Source organism: Vanellus vanellus (genome assembly GCF_965231255.1).
Source record: "Vanellus vanellus genome assembly, chromosome: 9".
Lineage (NCBI taxonomy): Eukaryota > Metazoa > Chordata > Aves > Charadriiformes > Charadriidae > Vanellus > Vanellus vanellus.
Genome location: NC_138914.1, coordinates 7,061,002 through 7,075,404, shown reverse-complemented (window position 1 = coordinate 7,075,404; position 14,403 = coordinate 7,061,002). Strand labels below are relative to the sequence as shown.

Below are 14,403 nucleotides of genomic sequence, written 5' to 3'. Positions count from 1 at the left end.
AGCGCTGGTCACTGTGACGGGGCCACTCACAAGGAGGATGACAACTGTAACAGGATTTCCCTGCATCACTCCAGGACAGCAAACCAGGCTTGATGTGAAGCAGCCTTCACCCACAAGCAACCTAATTACACCTTAGTTCAGCCAACAGCATCTCTGCTTTAGACTTTTGAAACACCATTTGTAGTCTTGCTAATACAAGATTGGTGCTGCTCTGGAATGAGGACTCAATAACTATGGGGATTCAAAACAAACAGCTAACTGAACTGATTTAATAAGATAGACACAAAACAAACTCAATGGCACTACTTATAATGCCTAATAAAGTTATTTCACTGTACTCTGGAGGTTAGCTATTCAATTGGCTTCTAAAAATCTATGCCAATATTCTTAAAAGGCTCTGAACAACAAACTGACACAGGTGCAGTGGTTACCCCATATGACAAGTGTTTCAAAGACAGCTACTCAAGCATATGATCCCACAGATAGAAAACCTCATAAAAGTATATTATTATGAAGCTGCCATAACCATCGACCAAAATTACAATGACTAACTGATTTGCTTATATAGATAAATATTCCTACACCCACTGGGATATTTTTCCCAGTAAGAAGATAAACTCTGACTTAGTTTGCTGTATTTTTCAAAGAAATGGTTTAAACTTCCAGCATTTAAAAAACAATCCAAAAGAAACATTGCCATTCAACAACAAAAAAAATCCTTCCTAAAAACCAGAGTTAAACACAAACCTTGTAAAATATTCCTTCCTTCAATCAATGAGTTAATAAATTTTCATCAAAGCAGATTTTGACTTGGCGTCATCATAAATGCAAACTACCACTGAAGTGGTAGAATTATTTTCTTAAAGGGCCGTAATCACTTCAGTAGTGTTGGCCTCCTGACATTTCCCTAAACATTACTCATTTCCACAGCCAGGCACAAGGATGTTACGTACCAGCCCACTCCATCCCAAGGATGCACTGTCAGAATGGGTTCAGGAGGAAACGTCAAAGAGCTCTGCTTTTTCTACCAACTCCTTCACCTCTCAACAACACTCCTAAATAAAAAAATATTCACTCGATACTCCCAGCCCTGCATCTTGACTGGGAGCAGGGAAGTCACCCAGCAGAGTTAACTGCTGGATGAAAGGACTTTGATCATTCCCAAGGGACGAGGATCTTGTGAATATGAGAACACCCGAGAAGAACTGGTTTCATTCAAGGTATGAAGCTCGTGATCTGCGTACGAACAATATGTCTTATTAACATCAACCTGCTTACCGACAGACAGACTCTTCCAGAAAAATCTTCTGGCCTTCTTAATGTAATCAAAGGATGAGCAACACGCCTTGTTTCCCACATTACATCATCAGCTGTCAAGGAAAGGGCTTCCTGTTTGACTGTTATTCTTTTTATTGTGATACATGATATCATTCTCAAAGAACAATGATTTAGTCTTCTTTGTAAACAGAGTTATTGACTGGAACGCATTTTGCCCTGCACTGCCATTTGCCTTTAATAGCACTTTAAAAACCCTTGCTGCTCTCCGGCCGTGTAAAACGATGAGCCATTTCTGCTCTGAGGTGGCTGCCAAGATTCTTGGTTCAGCCCAATCTTCCAGCTCAGAAACATATTGAAAAAGAACTAAAAATGCATGTTGAATATAAAGTATAGTGTTTCTCTTTAGACATTCTGCATTTTGGGTCCACATCCAGGAACAAATACTGGACTCGCTTGTAGCAGTAGGAATAACCTGTCTCTAGGCAGGTATGATACCCCATGATTTAGACACATCAGTGCCCCACTCCCTGGGCTTAGCAGAGGGCATCGCTCAGGCCATGAGCTAAGACGAGCCAGCCACGTCCTCCTGCAACCCCAACAGCGCTTTTCTGCTAGCAACACTGCAGCAGCAGGCAAAACCCCCATTTCTTTTCTAGGGACGGTGCTCCTGCAGATTCGGAAGCCGTATTAGTAATATCATAGCTATATAATGCTGGGCACAGTATAACAACCTAAATTGCTTGCAAAGCTCTCTGTGCTTTCTGGGGTAGCTTGGGACGTATTTTTCCCCTTCAACCGAGGCATTTTGTGGGTTCCTGATGGGGAGTTGCATAAATCAAGGTTCACCGCATCTTCACTCCTCTCTTACTAAAACTACACAAAGGTATTTTTGGTAGCTCTGAAGTATACTGAAATACAAAAATAACTTCCCAGTGAAACAGTAACGGCACAGGCAGAAAGCATTCCTGATATGAGGATTTTAAATCACCGAACCAAACAACTAGCTGGTACGGCTTGAAAGCCAAGATCTGTAAAGAAACTGCCCGTGTCCCCCCTGTGGGGTGTCAGGTACCTGGAACTGAACTCTCAAAACAAGCAGAAAAGGTTTGTTTAAAAGAATATTACGTTGCAAAGTTACCACACAACTTCCCTACACGATGCAACCATCTCAGGGTGTATTAAAGAAATCCAACTTCTCCTCTAACTTAAAAAAGTGTATATAGTGGAGAGAGTGGCAGCAATCACATTCTCTCCTTGTTGTTGAAGACGCAAAGTCAAGCACTTCAAAGTTGGAAACGCCAGAATTAAGATTGACTGCTGAACCTTAATTTGCCCCCTTGTGCCAGTGCATAACGATACGGTCTTTAATTACACGAACAGGATCTTCAATTTTAAGATCCTGCCTTATTCAGCACACTGGATGGATGAGGAGCACTGTCTGTAGGACTATCTTCTACCACAGAAATGGGAAAACCTTAAAGATGACAGGAGGAATGTGAGGGAAGCAAAAAGTTGGTCTCACGAATAAGGTAGTTCAGCATCAGAGAAGCAAATTTGTCTTCATGGAAATGAATGGTAGCATTCAGCTTTCCAAGAAAAAAAAAATGTCATTTGAACTTGAAACAAAGTAAAACATTTCAAATCCAATAATTTGGGAGTTGCATTTTTTTGTGCCTTTGGAAAAAACCGCAGGGGAAAGATGAACAGACACTGGTGTCCCCACAAGCAGGTCGAATTCATTCAATCTCCTAATAGGAAGCAACTACCTGACCTGCCAGCTCCTAGCTTGACACTGGCTTGAACCTTAGCCACCTCAAAGGGACCAGATGGGAGTAGTGCTAGGTATAGAAGATCGGCCAGTACAAGCTCTTTTCCTATTTAAACTTAAATTATCTACTGGGACTTAACTCTGAAAACATCTAAGACGACTGTGGCTGGGTGGTGCACAGTATGAGGGACCACACCATACACCATGCAACATTATGCTAATGGAGACGAGGGAAAGGTTTATCTGTTTGTACCAAAGATGCCCCGCATCCCGAGAAGGGAATTAACAGAACCACCCCAGCATTTTTTGGCTCCATTGTTCCCTCCTTAGTGGTGACGCGCACACTCAATAGACGTCTATCTGGTACCCCTGACAAAAAGCACACAACCGCATTTCCCAAACTCCCTACAGCAAAGTTTAACCCCAACATCAGACTCTAACAAAGCCCCAAGTCTAACGGTCACCCAGCTCCACCATTTGGAAAAAGATTACATTTTAATACTGGTGAAGTTCTGGTTGAAACTGTTGAAGGTTTTACTGTCATGCCAGTACTTTCTGAGACCAGAGGTTTCTTTCCAATGATGCAAACTGTTTCCAAGATTGTTTTCTCCTTACTGTTCCTTACACAAAGGGCTTCCAAGCCAGGCCTAAAGTATCCACTGAACCACTGCCCTGTGGCACCAGGAGGAGTCATCAGTCTGTACTCCATCCCAGCTCTAGACACTATCCGCCTTTAGGACAGGCTCCCTTTGCTTTTGTTTGCATTTAAGACACAGGACAGGCAAAACACCGTTTGGTTGAGATCAGAGATAACAGACTGGAAAGCGGTAAGTAAAATAGCGAGCATTATTTAGCACACAACATGCTGGTTTTCCAATTAGGGCTCCAGTTCAAAGGGTGATCTCTCTCGTTTTGGGCTCCTGCAAAGGGGATTGTGCTCCGAAATACGCTACAACGTGAAACTATTTAATTCTTAAGACTACGTGCTTTTCTTTCTCCATTTATAAAATGAAATTAAGTAATACTCTTCAGTTTTCAAAGTCTAAAAGGAGCAAAGTGAGAAATGCTTTGTACTATCGAGTTTTGAGTACCACTGAAGTATTGATGAATAAACAGAAAGACCGCTCTACAGGAGACAGCTGGCACACAAACCCTGTCTGAAGGAAGTTTCTGGAAATTCTTCTGATTAAAGAAGAATCACCACTTCTCTACCCCCTCCCGGCCAGAGACCAGCAACGCTCCCGTGTTGCTCCTCCTTTCATCTCATACTTTGGAAAGTTTGGAAAGTGGGCAGTACACAGCATCCATCCACCAGAGAGCGAAATCCATCCCGATGTAAGCCTGATGAAACACAGAAGCTCTGCCCTTACCTTCAGTCCCAAAATGGGCTGCAGCTCCAGAGTAATTTTTTCCCCCTCGGTACATCTTATAAGAGCCACAAATCCCTGGTTACTTTTGATTTACAATAGAGGCAAGGTCATCCTTATAATGAAAAAACCCAAGGTCTATATTTTCAGACACCAAGATACAATTTATCATAGAGATCAATGACACTTTTATTCTCTATAGAGATGAAGTATCCATTTTGCAGTAAAATTATCAGAGGGGTTTTCTCCTTTTTTTTTTTTTTAAAGGCCTGTTGCAGGTGCTACATTACTTGAAAACCAACTTGTAACAGAACATTTTAGCATTAGCATCCACTTCTCCCAGCTGCCTCTCTAAAATATAGTTCACTTTTCTTACATTAGTGGTTGGAAGAAAAGGGAATGGTGAAATCAGTGAAACAAGACCCGTTTGGATGGTGAAAGGCAATACTAATGGTACCCCCTGAGTCAAGAGGTATTGCTAAGCCCTTTCAATTAAAATAATTGCCCCTTCCCAGCTTTCAGTCTGTGCATCAACGTACTCACCTCTGGAGATTCACACCAGTCTGCGCCAGACTGAAGCGGTCACAGTGGATTATCCATGTGGTTACCCACCATCATCTTTTTTTCTAACAGGATATAAAATAAAAAAGTCCTATTTGAAATTCTCCCCGAGCCCAGTGAAACGTGTCTCACACCTCACCTTCAGCAGCGCTTCCGAGCATCCAAAAACCATTTCAGGCATTTTCACGTACAAAGACTGGCTGCTGGTCCCAAACTTTTGGGTTTATTTAGGAACCGCTCCATTGTCTAGCTTTGCTGGAATAACAGAAATACTATGTAGGTATCTTCTGTGAGATGTACAGAACGGTACACCCAGCACAGATATACTCATCGTAGCTGACCCAAACACCATATGCCAGTGGTAACTAGGGCTCAGCCCTCCCTACCAACCTCCACCAGATAGTTGCAGCCTCCTCTACCTTCTCATGGAGAAAAAGATACCCACAAGCACCAGCTAACACACTGTACTGCCAAGACCATTGACAGTTGTAACTGTATGAAAATAATTTTCTTTTTTTGTTGTCTTTTCAAACAGAATGGACTAAGCTATGAAGGACGTGATAAACAGGTAACGTTTAGTGGCATACATCGTACCTGCACGAGAGCTGTATCAGCAGAAACGCTAGAGTAGAGATAGCCTAAATCTTTTGAAAGGTAATAATGTGCATTCCCACGCTGTTTGAGTTACAGCCTTTGTCTCCTTTGCCCACTGTAAGATAAGTCTATTAAGAGGATTTCTTTTTTAAAGTTACTCCTTTAAAGCACATGAAATTCCTGATTTTATTGATGGCTTCCCAAGATTAAAACCTTTTTCAGATGAATTTCCCTTAAGCTATGTGCTTTCCCAAAGCTACCATCGTTATTTTCAAGAAAGGAAGGTATTTTAGAGTTTTTCTAGTGTTTCAGTTCCATTGGTACTGATTTACCACACATGTTCAGTATTTTCATCTGATGTGTACTTCCCAAATGACTATTTTCTGTTTACTGATCTTCATGCTGCTGAAGGCAAAGTAATTTTTTCCACCCATGTGTATCCAGTTCTCCACTGCTTCTGCATACATTTCTAGACAAATAACTATGGACAATAACACATTTGGAGATATTGACGTAGACAGGACAACACTTGTTTATAGGGATTTCCTTACTTTGATGATTTCCAGTTAATGAGAGTTGAGAGATTAAAGGGAACCTTTTTATTCTCTGATTAATCCTGCCAATTAACCGTAATTACTTACCCAAAAAAAAAGACCACTGGACTTTTTAATAACTTTTATGGAATCGCCCTAAGCTATTTTCAACTACAGTTTTCAAAACACCTTCTCCAGGCAGGGAGAAAACAATCAGTGCATTTATGATGATGTGCCATACTTCTGCTTGTGGTACTAATTCACCTCTTGCACGCACACCAAGCGGAATATTTGAGAGAAGAAGGACTTCCTTCATGGTTGTTTTTTTTTCCACGGGCATTACATTTCATTCATTCGCCCAGACTTGTAGGTCAGAGCCTAGCACAGGCCCTGTGGATGCACTCTCATGTGGCATTTTAAAGAGAACAGATGCTACAGGACAATAATGGGGATGTCTTAAATACCTTGAACCTTCCTGAATAAGTCACTGTGCTGTTAGTTCTATTACAGGGATTTTCAGTGACATTGTAATATTACAATATTATTTTTCTTTTGATACACATTAAAAATAAACTCTTATAATAAAATATATGTTTGGGGCCCCAATTCAGCTCTGCTTTGTGCTCTGTGTTCATTTGCAGCTACAAGAAGAGAGTTTAAAATGAGCGCAAAGTACCATCAAAACCACCTGCTTGTTCTATTTTGCAATCACTTGACAATCAGCCTACAAGGTATTAAACGACTGCAGAAGTGCATGACAATGGAGAAGCAAGGAAATAGAGACACAATGAAATCGTATGCTCGATCCAGCTGTGTCCTGAGCACCGTCATTTTCGATCCATAACCACATTTGCAGGAGGGAACCGCTCAGCTTTTAGAAATGAAAAATATCAGTGGATTTTCTCTGCCATCATAGATCATCAGAGACGTTTTAGGACAGTGGCTGCTCTTGGCTGAAGTATTGCCCAGAATGGAAGCACCAATCTCCCCAGAACGCTGCGTAACTCAGTGGGAGAAGTGCTGGAGCTGCTCCTCTGCCATCAGCAAAATACTTGAAATATTTGATTTTTTTACTCTGGCCAAACCAAAACCCAAAGCAGCAGCTATTTAATGTTCCAAAACCGGAGCGAGATTTGACTTCTACAGAAATTCTGTGGAATTATTCCAGATTCCATAAGACAAAATTGCCTTAAAATGAAGGCAGCAATGGGGCTTCTGCAAATTGGAAATGGACTAAGGGAATCAAATAAACTAACAATTTTAAGGAGGAAGGATGACAAAAAAGCAAAATTTTAAAGCTGTATATTCAAAATATTAAATGAACTTTAAAAAAAAAAAAAATATCTTTTCTCCTGTACTGGAAACTACTTTGCACAATAGAAATGGGAAACAGAAATAAGGTTCTACTTGTCTCCGAATAAGTATGACTCGCCCCTGTGCATAACCGATCCCAAACTGCCTCCAGCTATGGGTGCAGGAGCCTTGCAGGATGGAGCACTCCCGTGCCCAAAGGCTCTAACACAGCCTTGCTGTTCAGCCCGGTCCTGCCGCCCTTGACCCGAGCTGGCCAGCACCGAGGTGTCTCCTGCGGGCCGGGTCATACACCGACATCACGGCATTTGCCCATGAGTGGGACCAGTTCCAGCACAGTTCCACACTGGCTCCAGTCTCCTCTCCAGGGATTTCCCAGCTCACCCTTCCCTGCTCTCAGCCCGGCGTCAGGAGCTGGATCAGACACCCATAAAACCAGTGGGGAGCAGATCACCCCCATCAGTCGGATTTTGCAGTCGTGTGCGACAGCTCTGCAGTGATTTAGTGGCAAATGGAAAAGCGAGATCTCTTCACTAGGTGTAAACTTTAACATCTGCCTAACTATCAAGCTGCTAAAAAATTCACTTTAAAATAAATTAATACAGGAGAGACATTATTGCACAGGCCAGCAGAAAAAGGTTTTTTTTCCTGTGGGTTGGTTGTTTTTTTTCTAAACTACAAATAAAACATGTTTCCTTTTGCTTGTTGGACTTCACAAAACCTCCTATTGTTTACATATTTCATGAGCAGTCATCCACAAGAGGGTCAGCCTGTGAGGTACAAGATCTACTTGTCAAGCACATGCCAGAGTAAAGCATCCTAGTGTTTCAGTGTTCAGGAGCCAGCATTAAATTTACCAGAGGTAGCAGCAGATGGGAGATCATCACAGACAGTATACTTTCTAATTCACAAAACATATGTGCTGATGCAATGCAGCGCAGTTGTACAATTTTTATGCAACTTGGAAAAGAAAAAGTTTCTGTACAAAAGAAAGTGATTTTTGTTCATGTTTCACAGTAAAACACTCGTTACATCTTGTGTTGAAAAATAATTTCAAAACGTGTACCTTAAAGCACACTGGATGCAATAGAAGTTAGTATCTTGTCCACGTACCTTTAATGTTTGCTTTTAGATACAAGCAAGACCAAAGCTGAAAGCAGAAGCTTGAAGATGAAGTTAAAAAAAACCCCTACTGGAAGAAGAAGAAAAAAAAAACACAAGCAATGAGATAAACCTGAGCAAAACCAAGCACGAGCCGTTTGCTGTTTTAGAATACACAATACCAGCAGGCAGATGGCATTTCACAGCTCCTTTAACTCACAGCCTACAGCTAAGCCATATGTATTCCTAAAACTCCTAACAGCTATATGGAACGGCTCACATTACTATGGACTTAACGTTTCCAGGTGCTAGATATTAAAGGCAGAAAGTAGTTATTAAGGCTTCTCATTTGTTATGCTGTGAACTCCATACTCTGGAAACTCGGGCCCTCTGATGATTACTTACGGCTACAGCCAGATACAACATCTCCTAAAGGAGAGTGGGGAGCAGTCAGTTGGCTGCCCGAGCCCAGCCCACGCTGCGAGGTAAAAAACATCCCAACAACGACGCGTTCAGCCGACTACAGACATCCACCGGACCAGAATACCCCGTGCATGAATCACTGCTCCCCTCCCTCCCTTCTCCTTTGCTATAAGGAACCGAGAGACTAATTGGTGCAAAGCTACTTACTCCGAACCCCATGTTACTTGACCCTGGTGGAGCTCTCACCGGTCTTGCGTGAGCTGGAGAAGTGGACCAGAATTCAACTCAGCCTCTGCTCAGCACGGGCTTAGAGCAGCTACTGTCTCGGACGGAGCCGGCAACTCAGCCCGCTTCGTATCTCAGGCAGTCAGAGGGGTCTCGGTGCCTTTTTATTTTTTTTTACATGCTGTATGTGTTTTATAGACTCCTTAAACCCTTCAGCAGAAGTTTCGGATTAAATTCTATTGATTCCACCAATGATTCATAGTCTACAGATTAAAAAAATAAATAAAAAAATACTTCATCCCCCATTGCCTGGCTCAAACATGAGCAGTAAAGCTCCTCAGAGAAGAGATTAGAGGTGGCAATAAACAGGCAGCAAAATTCATCAAATCTTGTTTTACAAAGTTGCCCCAGATAGGGGAAAATACCTGCTGTGAGACAACTGGAAAGTAAATATATTTACTTTTTACAAAGTAGCACATCACACAGGGTAGAGGAGTCTGCGACCACTGTTAAATAATCATCTGGGCGTGAGCTCTGCAATGTACTCACACGTAAGACAACTGAAACAGTGGACTGGGAGTACACTGAACTAATAAAAGCAAGTGGCAGGCGTTCTGCAGGGTTTTTTCCGTTACTTTTGACAGTCCTTAAGGAAGCAGAAAAATAAGCACAGATATCTGTATGTCTAGAAACTTTATGGCAGGGAACGCAGTACTGTGGGGATGGGGAAAAGGCTGGTCTCGGAGCAGTAGCAGGTGAGCCCCAGGTCTGGAATCCAACCCAGCTCACACCGCACCACGCACGGTGCTGCATCCCGCTATTTTGCTAGAATCAAGGAATGGTAGCTCCCCCTCTCCAACACACCTCCTGCCAACCGTCCTCTTCCTAGCAGATACGCAACCTAGAAACGCTCAGGCTGACAGCCCACGCCACCCAATGCACTAAGTTGGTCTCCCCACTGCCCTTCCACTGGGAAAACAGCCCTAAATAGAGACCAACATCGCTGCTTGATTTACTTGCTTTCCCATAGCACAGTCCGATTTCAGCTCTGATTCATGGTTCACTTTATATGCACCACGTTCGAATAGGCTCCGCTTGGCTCCTTTTCACGTTGGAAACGGTTGCGACCATTTCCTCACGCTTTGTGATACACATACAGTAGTTTTGTGCCTTTGTTCTCTTTTGCTTCTTTAAATCCTCATATTGTGTTGTGCCAACAGATCAGTAAAAGGAAGAATCAAAGTCATCATTCTATGCAGTGAAATTTTTCATTTGTCTTTCTATTCCTCATCTTTCATTAATGATACACAAAGTCTTATCTTTTCCTTTCTTAATCCTTTACCCTTCTCTATCCTTTATACTTTGTGACGCACATGGACTTTTGCATTACAAACTCTTCAAAGACATCATTACTCTTTACATTTATATGCACCGAAATATCTTTGTAATCTATGATCAAAGACTTGCTATATCTGGCTGCATTCATTTTCTTTATTTACTCTTCCTAGTCAGCCATTTTTATTTATATTAATTTTCGCTACAATGTTGTGCTTTCTGAGCCATCAAATCAGAAAGTCAAGGCAATTCCAATTCGTATTAGTCAACGTGCTGGTGATCTGACTACAGCGTAACGGACCACTATACAGAAAGGCAGAGGTTAGGCAATAAAAAAACAACTGATTTTCACCCATTAATATACCTAACTGTCACTCAACCTCAGTAACCAGGAGGCATTATTCCCCCTAATTCATAAGTAAAGCCTTTATTTGCTAAACCCAAGAATTTATCAGTTTGCCCGTGCCCGCATTGCTCAGTTAACATGTGTTATTGAGATAAAAGTTCCCTCTCTTTTAAAAGCAGGTAAGTCTAAGCTGGAGCAAACCCTCTTCTGAAACAGTGTCTGCCAATAGAGACAATTTTCAAGGCCTTTGATGGTCAGTCCCTAACTTGGAAGTCTTCAGCCAGTAGTCAGTTTGTCTTTGTCCCATGAACCTATTGCCCAACGTCTCCTAATTAATAGATTTCAGAGTACCACCTTTATTTGGACTCCCTTCCATACTACCTTTAATACTTGGGCAGAGCTTCTGCTACACACCCCCAAAATTCAAGTCACTCCTCGAATCTCTTCCGTGTCAGAGAAGGTGACATTGAGGATGCTGAATCATCACACCCAGTACTGCACTGTTGTTTCTTTTCCTCTCCCATATCTGTATCCATCTGCTGCTTTTTCTCATATTTGGGATGGCAAAGCCTGGGGACAAGCCTCACTGTTGCATCCCTACGTAGTACTGGGCATCGTTGAGTCCCAGCCCATAAATCAATTAAAATGATACCCCAAATGATAACTCTGACAAGTAACAGAGACTGGTAAAATTTTAGATTTGGTACACAGAGGAAAGTCTCCTCTAGCTTTGAGAAGTTTTACACCCTACCAACTTCAAAGGAACGTCTTCCTTACCCTCACCCCAAATATTTTACCAGCGGTGCTCCTTTACTTAGCGGCATTAAGCAGTACCAACAAGACAGGCGTGAATGTACGTGACAAGAGGTGGGCATGCAGTTTTGAAGCAGCAAAGCTCATATCAAGTTAGTGACCCTAAGGAAAACGGGAACTAACCGATGTCCTTAACTCACCACCCACATCGCTTCAACCTTTCCCCGAAGCCCACTGGGCTGAACAGACTGACCATACCAACCACGTCATCCCATGGATGTGACCCCTAAAGTGCGTTAATTATAACACAAACATGTATGCTTACACCGCAACAAATAAAGATATTTATGCCCTTTTTGCATTCCCAGTGCAGCACCATGTGAATTACAGCATCATTCTGAGGGAGAAACAGATTTTTTAATCGGGGAATTTTTTCCATAGGTATTTTCATTTTTGGTCGTGATCTGCCCGAGTGAAGGCACAGCACAAATTAACACTTGGTCTAATAAAGTATGGGGATTATCACCATTATTTCACAGCTAGACAATGCGGTTCAAGGGCTGCAGAAAATAATTCTCTATTTGTTGGGGTTTTTTTAGCCAGTAAAATATTGAACTCCCTTTGTAGCTTTAATCCATACACATTCTCTTTGGTTTTTTTTTATATTTATGTTCTTCTGTCGTCAATTCCTGACCAGTTCCCCTCTTTTCTTTATTTCCTTAGCCTTCCATTTCACAAAGCTGAAATTTTCACTTACCCCACGATTGCCCCAACATTCATGCATTAACCTTGGATGCTGAACTTTTGTCATAACTGCTTTCTGAACCCAACTTTTCATTCCAAAATGTGCATCTGTGCTCTGAAATATTTTGCAGCTCTTCAAGGTTATATTATCTAGCCATTTGATTTTGGGGTGGAGGTTACTGTAGTACTTAGATGCCTTCTACATCAATGTGCCCAGTTTAAACAGGGGCTTTGGGTTTTTTCAGTTGGTTTTGGAGACTTTTTGTTGGTAGGCTCTTTGGGCAGCAGGTAACTGAAATACGGTTTTACAGGTAAACAGCACTGTAACGAATGTACCAAAATAAATTATGATTTCATAAATAAGGTGAAAGTGCTAAACAAACATTATTAATTTGCAATTTACAACTATTTTTAAAAGCCCATATAAAAAGAGCACATTTAATGAATGTCAGGACTGCATTATTAAATCTCAGTAACACCAGAACAAAACATGCCTAAAGAATGAAGGGGAACATCAATGAAAATATGTATCCATATGCTTTCAACCCAAAAATATGAACTACAGAACTCGACGACCATATTCAAAACGCTGTGAAACACAAGCTTTTTGAAGATTTTTCTATCACTAACTGGCAGGTTGAACAGCTGCTAATTTTAGCAGCATTTGTTCTACCTTGTTTACAATTCTGTTGTTTTTAATGCGATTCCACTCATACAGCAATAGAGCAGCAGTGAATATTACCTATACGCTGCACTGCTCCATCGGGTATTTAGCAGTACAAAGCTGGACTCCATGCTGCATTTGACTCGTCCATAGTCTGGCTTCTCTGCAGAACGTAACACGGGTTTGGGATTATTTTAACCTATCCTAATTGGGCCTTTCTTAATTCTGATTCACAGCAAGGTTGCCACAAAGCCGGCAAGGAATAGTCACTTATTTTGTTTCCAACGACACACTCCGTCTAAGCGAGAGGACACACTCCTCTGAAAAACCTCTATATATTGCATATACAGTATGGGGGCACCTGAACCTGCCCCTTGCATGCCATCGAAATGGCATTATATCCCTGAAGCCTAGCGAAAAGGGACGACAGTAGTTATTTGCGCTCTGAGATAGTGGAAGCCATAAAAAAAAAAAAAAAAAAACAACAAACAAAACAAACAAACAAAAAAAAAACAAAAAACAAGTTACAATGGCTACACTTAATAGAAAATGCAGCAAAATGCTTTGGTAAATTTAGCTACTGCAAGTAGTAAGCGTGCACATTTTATTGGCGTTCCTTACCTGCAACTCTGCAAGCACGTTGCAAATAGCAATACATGAAGTCTGGCAACATGCCTTGGAAGCGCTGGCCCTGCTGTAGAGTGTCAGGAGATTGCCAGGGACACCACCGAGCTGCTTCCTGCTGGAAAGAAGGAAACACTGATCAATTTGGGGTTGCTGCTGTGAGTCAGCACCTTCTATCAAAATCAGTCCCAGGATCAATATCCCTGGATATAACCCTCGTGCTCATTCAGCTCTTTACAAGCAAAGAACAATGACATATATATGGGGCAAAATTTCCTCTGCCTAATACAATACTATGGATGATTACAAGATCATACACTTGAGCAAAGCAAAACATTAACGACCTCTATAAATAGTAATATTAAAACTGTAGCATAACACAAAAGCCATTTTATGTCCTTAAGTGCATTAAAAAGCAATAGTAAATAATTCTTGCAGAGGGGTTGGAACCATATACTTGGGGATTAGAGCACTGAAAGGAGTAATTATGAAGTGGAGCACAATACTATTTAAGATAATCGGTCTTCGGAGTTAACAGCCCACAAGCCAAGTAAAGCCCTCGGCCAAGCAAGTTAACTGCAGTAGGAGCGCTCTACATGCTTTTTATGGCAAGAAGTTAGCTCCAAAGACAGAGAAATTCAAGTAGTTGTCACTGATGTTGAGCCAAAAAAGCTTTCTGGCTTCAGCATTCTTCTCTGCAAGGTCAGAGGTGACCACAGTACCTTTATTATTGCTCATAGTTCATTGTATTTGAATCATACATGAATACAATCCAA

At 41.6% G+C, this 14,403-nt stretch overlaps 1 long non-coding RNA gene across 1 annotated transcript in view; it reads right to left on the bottom strand.

Moving 5' to 3' along the window:
- Nucleotides 1-14,403, bottom strand: part of LOC309675550 — a 159,287-nt gene that overhangs the window by 72,961 nt on the left and 71,923 nt on the right. The window contains exon 3 of the long non-coding RNA XR_014269509.1: nt 13,625-13,745. This is a non-coding gene — a long non-coding RNA (uncharacterized lncRNA). The remainder of the gene's footprint in view (nt 1-13,624; nt 13,746-14,403) is intronic.